Consider the following 13,768-nt stretch of genomic DNA (forward strand, 5'->3'; position numbering starts at 1 on the left):
CTTCTTTATTGGATTCATAATCGACATAAGGGTCCTTACAAACAACGTGATATAGCTTCCAAGTACTGTTTTTCAATAAACAATCTGCATTCCAATGGAAAGCAACCGTGCCTTCTTGCCGACTTGATCTTTTATCCATATGAGACTGACTTCATACAGGAACTTCTTAGGAAGAGAGAAATGAGATAAGCAGTACTAGTACCATTTAACTGTATTTTCCACTATTTAGGTAATGTTCTCTCACTGAATACTTGAAAATTTTGTGACTATGTTGAACACATCTATCCCATTGAACTCGAGATGAAGGATACAACAGATACAGTCAATTCTGCCATATATCTTGACTTACATCTAGAAATTGACAATGAGGGTCGATGGAAAACAAATCTTTACGACTAAAGAGATGATTTCAGCTTCCCAACTATGAATTTTCCATTTCGGTGTAGCAACATTGCTGTATATATCTCCTAGTTAATACGATATTCCAGGGCTTGTATTTCCTATTCTGATTTCCTTTGTAAAGGATTGCTTCCCATAAGGAAGCTATCAAACCAAGAGTTCCTAGTGATCAAGTTGGAATCATCATTTCGTTAATTCTACGGACGCTATTACGAGTTAGGTGCCCGTTATAGAATATCCGTTTTTCAGATGATTATGAATATGTTCCAATTGTTAAACTTACTCCAACCTTGACCCATTTCCCCTAATGTGACCTATCGAATTAGATGTACTAGTATTACTGAGTTTTACTAACATGAGCAACACGACGGGTGCCACATGTGTAACAGTATTTCCGAACACCTGAGATGGCTACAGATATTGATGAGGTTCCTGTTGCTCAGTCTTTATTTTTCTATGTTGTGTTTCTTTGTACTGTTGTATTATCTTTTTCTTTTTAAGCCCTGGTGTTGTCAGCCTATTTGAGACTTATGAGTCAGAATGTTCTCATACCAATGGTATCTTTCGCTTCTATTTTATCAGTACTTATAAATTCTTATATCAAATTGCTTACTTTGTATATTGCAGTCATGGAGGATCAAAAGACTATTGTCAACAAACAGGTTAATCTTGGATCATTAACTATTTTTGGACTATGTTAGCATATTTACAGATCTAACATTGTTGGGTTGTTGTTTAGACGAGTTGTATATATATTTTACTCATTGAAACATAAACTTTAAACTTAGAGACGAACATTATATTTTGGTGATGTAACTTGGGAGATGTTATGGTTTTTGTAGACCAATCTAATAATGAACTCATCAACGCTACCAGGATTACAAGTTTGCATTTGTACCAGACGCGCGTTCCGTCTACAAAAGATTCATCAGTGACGCTCGAATAATTTTTTATTTAAAAATGCCATATAAAGTACAAAATTGAAGAGCATACATATCTTCGATTTCTTTATCGTCATATGAGGATATTTACGACCACGACAGTTGTGACAGATCTAAATTTTAGTCGATAAAAGGTAAAGCAATAAAGGTTTATCCTTTTTCTAACTAAAAAATGTTCCATTCAATAAAAAATAATGTGGTTATATGAAATTTCATTGAACACATGGATTTCAATCAAGGACATTCGCTCTGTAAATGTAATTCTTGTAAATGACGCCCCCTATTACATATGTACACATCTGCACTTGGTGGTTAACGTAATTGTAAAGTCCAAACAATACCGCATTTGATAAAAGGGAACATTGCATTTGATTTTGATTATCTCAGTAATATTTCTGCCATGTTGTTAGCCTTTTTTCTGAGAGAATAAAATGTAAAGATGCGTTTTAATAGGATGTGTTCTTTTCATTTCAAAACAACATATTTTTTTTGTAAGACATAAATCATCACGTATGCACAATGCTAAACGAGTTTCTCTGAAACCATATCTAAGGAGATGCCGCCTAGGTACATGGTTATCTATGTTAAATTAGTTTTACTTTGGAGGGCATTTATATTTTGGATCATTAATGAGATACTGTGTCGAATAAACCCTATATCAATTTCAAAATATAACACGTATCAAAAGAACCACATAAGTACAACCCAGCCTGTTTAAATTTGCTAAATAGATTCCTAACAACTGAACGCTTTCGCACTGTGTGTATACCGATGTAGATATTATGACATAAATAATTGATACTATTAGCGATAGAGGAAACATTAAAACGTTAATTTCCTCCATAAGTTGATTTAAAAAAGATATTGTTAAATAATGGATACCAATCACTGTAACCGATAGAAATAGTCTAACTGTATAGTTAAAATTCAGAATGGAAATGGGGAATGTGTCAAAGAGGCTACAACCCGATGATAGAGCAGGCAACAGCCGAAGGTCACCAATGGGACTTCAATGCAGCGAGAAACTCCAGCACCTGGAGGGGTCCATCAGCTTGCCCCTAATCAAACATGTATACTAGTTCAGTTATAACGGACGTCATACTAAACTCTCACTTTTACACAAGAAACTATAGTTAAAAATCATACAAGACTAGCAAAGGTCAGAGGCTCCTGACTTGGGACAGGCGCAAAATTGCGGCGGGTTAAACATGTTTTGTTTTGTTTTGTTTTTTTGGTGTTTTGTTTTTATCTTACACCTCCCCCTATGCCTCTAGCTGTTATAGAAGATATAAACACACAACAATATGACAGTAAAACTCAATTTAAGAAAAGTCCGAGTCCGATGTCAAAATTTGAAACAATAGAAAATAAATAAAATGACAATAATACATAAATAACAACAGACTACTAGCAGATACTGACATGACAGTTTCGGGCCTCAATTAAACTGATTGAAAGTTCATGTCTTCATCATATGAATATCAGGCACAATCGATCCTGTTGTGGGTTTAGTATTAAACCATCATAAAAGATATCGGAAGAACATATCCCGTGTCATGCCAACAACTGGTTTTAGAATCAATGTGTTTAATTCCGATGCAAAGACCCTATAAATGAATCAATATTCAAGCTAAAATATCTTTAATGACCTGACAACACTATCATAACTATATCCCTTCTTAATAAGTATGTTTAAAGGTTTTGTTAGCTTTTGAGGTAAATACTGATATTTTTGTGCTTTGTAAAGAATATTACCGTAAACGATTGAATGTGAAAGATAAAATTTAGTAAATGTTTTAACTAGGTTATGATATCGAAAACCCTGGTGTAATAATTTGTCAGTAATACATAAATTTCTCTCGCTAAAATCTAATACGTTGCTGCAGCGAATCGTACAAGTTGAAATATATTAACACCATAAGATGGTGACACGGGAATGTCACCATCTAAAAATGGATAATTAACGATAGGAAATGAAAAATCATCTCTTTTATCATAATTTTTTGTATTAAGCTTTCCGTTAATGATATAGATTTCAAGATAGAAAAAAATGGCAGTGGTCATTGTAAGTATTAGCTTAATTTAAAGTAAGTTCAACAGGATAAATTTCATTAGTATACATACTGAAAGTCGTCATTATTGAGAGCCAATATATCCTCCAAATATGTTTTAATGATTTTGTTTGATTTCGGGTAGTGGCACGTCAGACTATGGCAGAGAATATCCTACGTCCATACTCACAAATAAAATCACAAAGGTCAAGGTCATTGGGATTATTAGAAACAATCTACCACAAATATATCTGCCGGGAAATTGGTGTCATTCCCGTTTACTTTAAAATGTCGACAAAAAATCCTGTAACGCTTCGTCATGTTCAGGAAGCATTGTTTACACTTGTAGACGAATATGCAGCTTTGCGATTGACAATTATCCAAACTGGCAGCCATTTATACAATTTTTTTGAAAGGGAAGACATGCCTGTTTCCATTAATGAAAAAGACACAAACACTAACGAAACAATATTGAATCAAGAACGACTACATAAATTTGATTTTACTCGAGGTCCTCTCTGGAAATTTACATGGTTGAAGAATCTGACTAGGCATGGTGAAAATTCATTGCAATATCCATTTCATTTCTTCTTCATTTTTCATCATGCAATTTCAGATTTTAATCAAATTCATACAATCGTTCAGAGCTTTACCAGAAACATTCTTAACTCACAGAGAGTACTGTCAACAGCTCCGATAATTAAGCTCCATCTATGTCCATCGATCGGAAATGTTATACCATCAGATTTTGAAAAGGAAGTATCTCATCCAAACTATAGCACGAAAGGGATAGCCTGTGCAATAGACACATACAATACAGCATTTCATAACGAAATCGCCGAACTACAGAAAAAATTTCTTAACAGAAATGTGCACCCTACAACTGAACGAGACAGAGTCGACAATACTAGTCCGACAATGTAAACACCATAACGTTAAAATAACGTCTGCGATTGTTGCAGCCATGACTGTTTCATTTACACAGCTCATCCAAACAGAGCTCCCACTTAGTTCTATCCGATTTGTTGTCACCGTAGAAATAATGGTTGACTTAAAAAGATACATAATAGATGACAGAGTTAAACAGTCGTTTGGAAGTGTCGGGGCAATGCACCTCCCATTTCTAGTCGAGATGAATCTATTAGACCTTAAATCAAGGGCCCAACTTTTGGTTCATAGCTCAACAATGCCAGACACGCCTTGACCAAAGTCTAGCTACCGGGGAGCCAATAAAAGTGTTAGTGCTAGACGTTCCCAGTGGCGTAGCCAGGGTTGAAATAATGTGGATGTTTCGCCGAGCGAAAAAAAATTTGGAGCTTTTTATGCAGAAAATTATTTTTTATTTAAGCATATGTACTCCCCCAGAATCCGACACTAGTTAGATTTTTATTTAAATTCAAAATACCCACCAATTCATATGCTTATATTTTTAACCAAATTTTATTGTTTCCTCGAAACTACCATCATTCAATTCATATATATGTGATGTAAAGTTTCCCACCCAATCTTATATTTGACATATCAAAAACGGACCCCATTACAGCGGCACTTCTGTATAATTTAGGAACTTCGGAATATAGGAACTGAAGTGATTTCTCTTACCAGGAATTTGAGTCTACAACCTTGAGTTGTTGATTTTTGATTACTGAGCTAAACGTGTTGCAGGAGACATAAAAATTCCGGGCGTCCAATCGTCCGGTCTTTTTAGCACTCTCATGTGTACAATTCTTGTCAGATTAAGTGAAACTCCTATCATAAGCAATCTTTTGGCAATTTGGAAAATAAGTCGTAATCAAATATTTTTAACCAGTTATGACCCTTTGAAATATAAATTGTAATGGAAATTCCATTTCATTTGCTGTGAAGCTTTTATTTTTCTTAAGATATTGAAAATAAAAAAGAAAAAGAACAAAAAAGTGCTTTTTTAGTTATTCCATTGTTCCTTGCCCTTTGATAGATAAAATATGACATCTAATGTGCATGGCGGGGAACATTGGATCTTTGTTCTTTACTGATTGAAAATATAATTGGTATTTGAACCTAGATAGAAAAGGGAATTCATAAGCCTAGGACTTATCACGATCTATTACAAATTGATTTTTTTATCACGTCGTTTACCATGTCGCAAGAAACAATATCGGCTAGGATAAGGTGTTTTAGTTGTTAGTTGCTATAGTCAAATGAGAAGCCATCACTCCACTAGGTTCAATTTCAGATGAAACATGTCCACGGGTCTGCGTATCAGTACACTCCGCTTGCCTTAGCCGATGACGTAGACTTTTTTTTACGAACAAAAGTTAACTTGAAACACTATTCTGCGGCTATCTTGTTTACATAAACTAAATTATTAAATGAAAGACCAGGCATACTGCTTCGTAAATGACTGGACGTTATCCTCATATCCTCAGCCTTGTGAAGTTTGGATACTTTCGAGTTAAACTGCTGCTATATTATTTTTTTTGGGTCAAAATGATGTGGATGCTTGAGCATCTGAACATACATGCAAGCTACGCCACTGGTTCCATCAGAAATAAACAATTAACAGAGAATGCCAAGTCTCCATTAGTCTTGTCTATTTCAAACATGGGCAGTCTTGAAGATATAATTCCGGAAACGTGTAAAAATGACATACAGTTAGATGATTTCAATCGATGCAGAAATGTCACTGTAGATTCCATGCCAGTGTTTTGGACAGGGTTCCTCACGTTGAATGGCTCAATAAAAATGTGGCAGGTTATTGAAATAGCTACACGTCTAGGCAGACGACATTTTTATTTATAAATTAGTTAAGGGAGCTATTGATTAATTCCAGTTACCTTTGTTTTTTTTTTTTATATACACAGAAACAATAATGTTCGAACTTGTTTACAAATGAATAATTTATCATTTAAGAAAAAATAATAATAAATTGAATAGCAAATATCCTTCTTTGTGAACGCCAGGAGCATTAATAGCATGCGCATTTCCAACGGGTGCCTTGCAGTTCGGGTAGAGCAAGGAATTATAAAAGTCCTTTTCAAAACCTTGTTACTAATTTTATGCACACGATGAGACAGCGAACAACGACACAAAACAAAAAGTTACATAACAAATGATTATGTTCTAAAATACTTTCAACTAATGAAAATGCTATTCAGCATCATACTTTTCCATTTTAACGATGAAAACACACTAGACTGAGCGAGTAACAACGACAAGATCGGCCGTGGCTGATGGACTTTATTTAACTTTATACAATACAGAATGGATTACTTATCCTTACTGAATAATTATAAAATTTGCCAACAAACTAAGAGTAAGAAATTAATTCTGATGTCTTTTCAATACCTGGATAAAATCAGTATATATGTCGTGTACATTTTATTATTTTGTACAGGTTATTACTTGTACAAAATTTTCATACAAGTAATTACTCGTATGATGCCATCATACAGGTTATTACTTGTATAAATATAGTTGTACAAGTAATAACCTGTACAAATTTTGTGGAGAAAAAGATAATAACTTGTACAACTCACTATCTTTCGTATTTTTTGAAATTTATATTGTGTTTGTTTTTTTGTTCTTATTTTCAAGTGTTTATCAGTATTATTTTTGAAAAGTTAGAAGTTTACAGATGAACGAAGGACGCAAAGTAGTAATATAAGCTAACGGGACACCTTGTGCAAATTTAGCTAAACAGCTAGATGCCACGTAAATACGGACTTCTGGTACAAAGTGACATGGTCGTTAAAAGCAAAAATAAATTGATACCCTCCATTTTTTTTTTCAAGCATACATCATGACGACAAATTGCATACATAATATCATACATTGGAAATATAAGTCAAGCTGATGGATTAAATAACCTATTTGTTTGCACAAGACAAGGAAGCATGGCATCTTGAATTACACAATAAGTTCATTTTTTTGCATTTACATTTGCCTGTTTTACAGCCACCCCGACAGCTGCAGTGAACATGACCTTGGCCACCACTTAAAGAAAGCAATTGTACTGCTTTTCTGACGTTAACCTCTGTGTTCTCTGGTATGTCCAATATTGTCAATTCCTTTCTCTGAATCTTTTCAATATGATTTCGACTCATGAAACCGATCATGATTCCAACTTTTGTACCTATTTTATATCCATTTTCTGCAATATCAAGCACAACACCTTTGGTGTTTTTACAGTCCAATGACTTTACTGCCTAATTAAGTTACTTTGATATGTACCACTTGCCATTACAGATCAGTGATATTGTGTATGGAGTTGCAATACAATCAGAACATCTCAGATAATTTCAAGCCACTGGTCTACCATGCACTAATTTAAGCTCTGGCCAAAGGAGTTTAAGTTCTGTAATTACATTAGCCGTGAATTCCCTTCCATTATCACTTTGCAATATATGTGGAGGTCCCAAAAGCAGAAAAATGTCAGTGAGTTGGTAAGCCACTTCAGCTGCTCTTTTTGTCTTTAAAGGGCGAAGTACACTGAATTTGGTTAAGTGGTCCTGGTAGTGCATGATCCACTTGTATTCTCCATCTGGACATGACTGATAGTCAACAAGGTCTACTTGACAACGGGAATTAAAGTCTGTAGAAGTGATAGGACGAACAACTAATTTTGTGGTTTCAGTATAACTTTTCTTCAAAATACACTGTTCACACATCTGAATGAAAATTCTGATAATTTCTCTGCTGATATTGGCAAATTGTTTTTTTAACTGGCCAACTCCAGAATGTGCAGTTCTAATCAGCGGATAAAGTTCATCTACTGTACAATAGTAAAAAATTTCGTCACCTTTGCGAATGAGTTTTTAAATGCCTGCTACACTCAAAACATCATATTGCCTTAAGAAATATCTTTGAAGAGCAGTCTTTTTGGAACTTAATTTTGCTTCCTTTACATTCCCAATAGGCTCTCTGTATCTTTTACGTGTAAATATTGAATTATAAGAAGATTTATTGTCATCACACAAATGAATTATTTCATCATGAAATTTCTTTTCTATACTGTTTTCCATCTTAACACTTTAGTTTTGACTACTTAAATGAACAGTTTTGTTCATATATTTGATATATTAAATGTACTCACATATTGAGAGTTTGTACCTTAAGGCAAAGTAATTAATTATATGTTAAAAGGGAAACAATTTGTTGTGAACTTCAAATATGCCAAGGTAAAATAATGATTTGTACAAGTTATTATCTTTTTCTCCAAAAATGTGTACAGGTTATTACTTGTACAATTATCTTTATACAAGTAATAACCTGTATGATGGCATCATACAAGTGTAACAGGAGGGTCGGGTGGCTATGCGTCACCGTTCCCTCTTGTCGATTATTGGTTCGTTCCGCTGTGACTGAGCTCTGGCAAATGAGACCAAATACAGATGTTCAGATACTTTATTAAAATACACATCTAAACATGTGAACAGTGAAATCAAAACATAAATTTGGATGAGTAAAAGCAAATATTCAATGGTCGGATTAATGATAAATCCATGTTGTAAATGATGTTAAGCGGATTAATGATAAATCCTAGTGGTCAATTTGAGACCCAGTACAAAATATTTCTATAACAAGTCTATTCTTTTCACAAGTCCTTTTGAGAAGGTATAATTGCTCCATGAGAATGGCAAAATCTTCTTCTAAATATCAAGTAAGTTGGACGAAACGTCTACCAAATCATTACCATATCATTTATCCAAATATACACTTTGTTATTCCTTTCTCTGACAGTGACATAGTTCATTTTGCGTCATTCCGTGTTTAGCAAAGGGAGATTATAACACAGCTGCGCAACTCCGTTACATTCCTCCCTTCTTAAAACTTGAAATACAGCGAAGCTTTATTTCTAGTTAAACTTTCGAAACAATCTCACACTGGTTATCATCACTTTATATACACTTATCAGCGTCTGTAGCATGATGAACTGCTTTCACTTGTATGTAGGAGACGTTTGATCCCCATGACAAGTAAGCTGAGCATACGTAAATGTTTAGCAAGTACACTTGCTGAAAGTAGAAAGCAAACATAAGAAAACTATTCTTTGAAGTCAATTCAAACATAACATATACATAATGTTCATACTGCTAAATTGTTGTACAGTGTTTGAAAATATTCACACAGCTAACCTAGGTACCGGTACTTTTTTCCCAAGTCCTATTAACGGTATAACCAATTAACTCTGTAAACACTTCACCAAAATGAAAAACATATTATAAACATATACACCAGAAAATAGACACACCAATGTGTCATTCATAGATATACAATCCATTAGTCCCCTTGACTTATGAATGTAAATCTCACCAGTAGCAGCTATACTAGATACCCCTACTCACATTTTCGGAAGTACTAGTCTAACCTAACCACTCTGGTCCTAAAATAATTCTCAACCCTTGTGAGAAAACAACACATCCAGTGCAAAGTTATATGTCACTAATATATATATACTTAAAAATAATTACATGTATTGAGAATGTAAGTGTAAAACTAACCATGGGGTTGCTTAATCTACAAGGTCTACAAAATGTAATGTATGCAATTATTGAACTCTCAAATAAAATTCTCCTGTGTCTCTAATACTAACAGTTGTATACTGCATATTACTCAGTTCTATATATTTATTATATTTTCTACAACATTTCCTACAAATGTATCTATTCATTTCCTTTTTTTTTCCTTTTTTTTTAAACATAAGTTTTTCCATTTATCAATAGTGTAATATGTGAACATCAAGTTTTATACATAAAATCAACAACATATATATATATATACAACATGTACAATGGTATCATAAAATTCATATACTGAATTTATTAAAAATACAGTATCATATCTTGATCTCACTACCAAGTTTCAACTCAAGTCAGATAACACATTGGCCACCAAAAATGTAACAGGAGGGTCGGGTGGCTATGCGTCACCGTTCCCTCTTGTCGATTATTGGTTCGTTCCGCTGTGACTGAGCTCTGGCAAATGAGACCAAATACAGATGTTCAGATACTTTATTAAAATACACATCTAAACATGTGAACAGTGAAATCAAAACATAAATTTGGATGAGTAAAAGCAAATATTCAATGGTCGGATTAATGATAAATCCATGTTGTAAATGATGTTAAGCGGATTAATGATAAATCCTAGTGGTCAATTTGAGATCCTATACAAAATATTTCTATAACAAGTCTATTCTTTTCACAAGTCCTTTTGAGAAGGTATAATTGCTCCATGAGAATGGCAAAATCTTCTTCTAAATATCAAGTAAGTTGGACGAAACGTCTACCAAATCATTACCATATCATTTATCCAAATATACACTTTGTTATTCCTTTCTCTGACAGTGACATAGTTCATTTTGCGTCATTCCGTGTTTAGCAAAGGGAGATTATAACACAGCTGCGCAACTCCGTTACACAAGTAATTACTTGTATGAAAATTTTGTACAAGTAATAACCTGTACAAAATAATAACATGTACACGACATATATATATATCAGCATATGCTATCCGACATATATTCATTTCTATGCAGAAAAAGGAATATTACATTATTTATACTTTATGTTCACGAAATTCATGTAACATATAGACTTCCGAAGCTCTTTTTCTTTTTTACTTTCACCAGGAACGCTTAATGCCAATTATTTGAATGATGAGTATGTATAAATACCACAGCACGTGACGATCAATTTGAAAACAAGGAGCCTACAAGCGATAGCCTTTCAAAAAGTGCTATATTCGACTCTTAGCTGATGAAAATGGAAAGTGCTCTCGCTTTGTAGATTAATTCATTTACTAGAATAGCCACGTGCATTCAATCAACAAATTTTACCACACACGTGAGGTCACACGTTATGAAGTGGTATCGTTTAACGTGGTTGTTTACTCCAGAAGATTCGTCTATTTATAGATAAAAGTTACCTGTGTAAAATCTAATTGCTAAAAAAGAGACGACAAATCCGATACTCTACGGGATTGAAGGACATTTACTAGGTTTGGATTGTTCTAACCAATCAAAAAAATTTGATTATTCTCGTCTCGTAATATCTTCCAATCAGGTAGCAAGAAAAATTCACGCCCTAAGTGTCGATCGTTCAATTCTTAATATCGACTCCTATAAGAAAACTTGGTAGCTAGGTTTACTAGAGAAAAAAAAAGACTACACCAGTTTGTTTTTGTAAGTCAAAAAATGGGGTCGAACACCATACCCGGCCCTTACGTCAGAGTGAAACGTTAAAAAAAAACCTCCAAACAATACTTTTATCCGTATTGGTTGCAAAGGGAAACTAAGTAGCTAAGGTCTACTTGACAAAAAGAATCAAATGTGTTGTTTGGCTTACTTTTTTTTTTAATTTAGTCCAAAGTTGGGATCGAACACCCTTACGGAAATGTTAATAATAAAAAATGTTCTACGGCAATACTTTTTTCGCCACTAAGTGCAATGGGAAGCTGAATACCCAAGGTCTACTTGAGAAAAAAACAAGGGTGTGGCTCGGCTTATTTTTTTTTTTAATTTGGTCCAAAGTTAGGGTCGGACACTCTACCCCACCCTAACGGAAATGTTAATAATAAAAAAATGTTCTACGGCAATACTTTTTTCGCCACTAGGTGCAATGGGAAGCTGAATACCCAAGGTCTACTCGAAAAAAATCCAGGACGTGGTTCGGCTAAGTTTTTTTTAAAATTTGGTCCAAAGTTGGGGTCGGACACCCTACCCCACCCTTACGGAAATGTTAATAAAAAATGTTCTACGGCAATACTCTTTTCACCACTAGGTGCAATGGGAAGCTGAATACCTAAAGTCTACTCGAGAAAAAATCCAGGGTGTGGTTCGGGTTAGTTTTTTTTTTTAATTTTGTCCAAAGTTGGGGTCGGACACCCTACCCCACCCTTACGGAAATGTTAATAAAAAATGTTCTACGGCAATACGTTTTTCGCCACTAGGTGCACTGGGAAGCTGAATACCCAAGGTCTACTTGAGAAATAATCCAGGGTGTGGTTCGCCTTAGTTTTTTTGTTAAAATTTGGTCCAAAGTTGGGGTCGGACACCCTATCCCACCCTTACGGAAATGTTAATAAAAAATGTTATACGGCAATACTCTTTTCACCACTAGGTGCAATGGGAAGCTGAATACCCAAGGTCTACTCGAGAAAAAATCCAGGGTGTGATTAGAAGAGGGGCCACAGAAACCAAAGAAATAGTTTTACGTCAATCCTTTCATCTCAATCTCCAACAAGGTCTCTTTCAGTTCTATTTTATCAGTGTCAGATATCCTGAGTAGGTTGATCTTTTCTTTTCTAAACCATAAACGCTTGTTGATATGTTTCAATTGTCTTCTCAAACTTGTAATTGTTTTTGAGATTTACTGTGAAATCAATCTCTTCAAACGTAAAACCCTTCTACCCATCGTCGGTACTGGTCATCACTTTTATGTTCTACCCATTCTTAATGAATTGACACCAAAACCGCCAGCATAAAATATTGCACGTCCTGGTTCTTCACATCAATGATGACTTTCTTGTCTGCCAGCCACTTAGGTAAGATCAAATATTGAGATCCAACCATTGAACTATTATTGTCGATATCAAATTTTATTTTAATCTCATCAGTCAGTGCTTCATCGTTTTTATTTATGTCCGACTTGCAAATTTCTCTCCGAATTTATTATAAATTTTTAACATATCTTAAAGTTGATCGCCTTTGACCTGTTTGTCCACCAATGAAATTAATATTTTCTTCTTCCTTCTTATCACCAACCCCAGGGTGTGGTTCGGCTTAGTTTAAAAAAAAAATTTGGTCCAAAGTTGGGGTCGGACACCCTACCCCACCCTTACGGAAATGTTAATAAAAAATGTTCTACGGCAAAACTCTTTTCGCCACTAGGTGCAATGGGAAGCTGAATACCCAAGGTCTACTCGAAAAAAAATCCAGGGTGTGGTTCGGCTTAGTTTTTCTTAAAATTTGGTCCAAAGTTGGGTTGGACACCCTACCCCACCCTTACGGAAATGTTAATAAAAAATGTTCTACGGCAATACTTTTTTCGCCACTAGGTGCAATGGAAAGCTGAATACCCAAGGTCTACTCTAGAGAAAAAATCCAGAGTGTGGTTCGGCTTAGTTTTTCTTAAAATTTGGTCCAAATTTGGGGTCGGACACCATACCACACCCTTACGGAAATGTTAATAAAAAATGTTCTACGGTAATACTTTTTTCGCCACTAGGTGCAATGGGAAGCTGAATACCCAAGGTCTACTTGAGAAAAAATCCAGAGTGTGGTTCGGGTTAGTTTTTTTTTAAAATTTGGTCCAAAGTTGGGGTCGGACACCCTACCCCACCCTTACGGAAATATTAATAAAAAATGTTCTACGGCAATTCGTTTTTCGCTACTTA

The sequence above is a fragment of the Mytilus edulis genome, chromosome 13, assembly GCF_963676685.1.
Source record: "Mytilus edulis chromosome 13, xbMytEdul2.2, whole genome shotgun sequence".
NCBI lineage: Eukaryota > Metazoa > Mollusca > Bivalvia > Mytilida > Mytilidae > Mytilus > Mytilus edulis.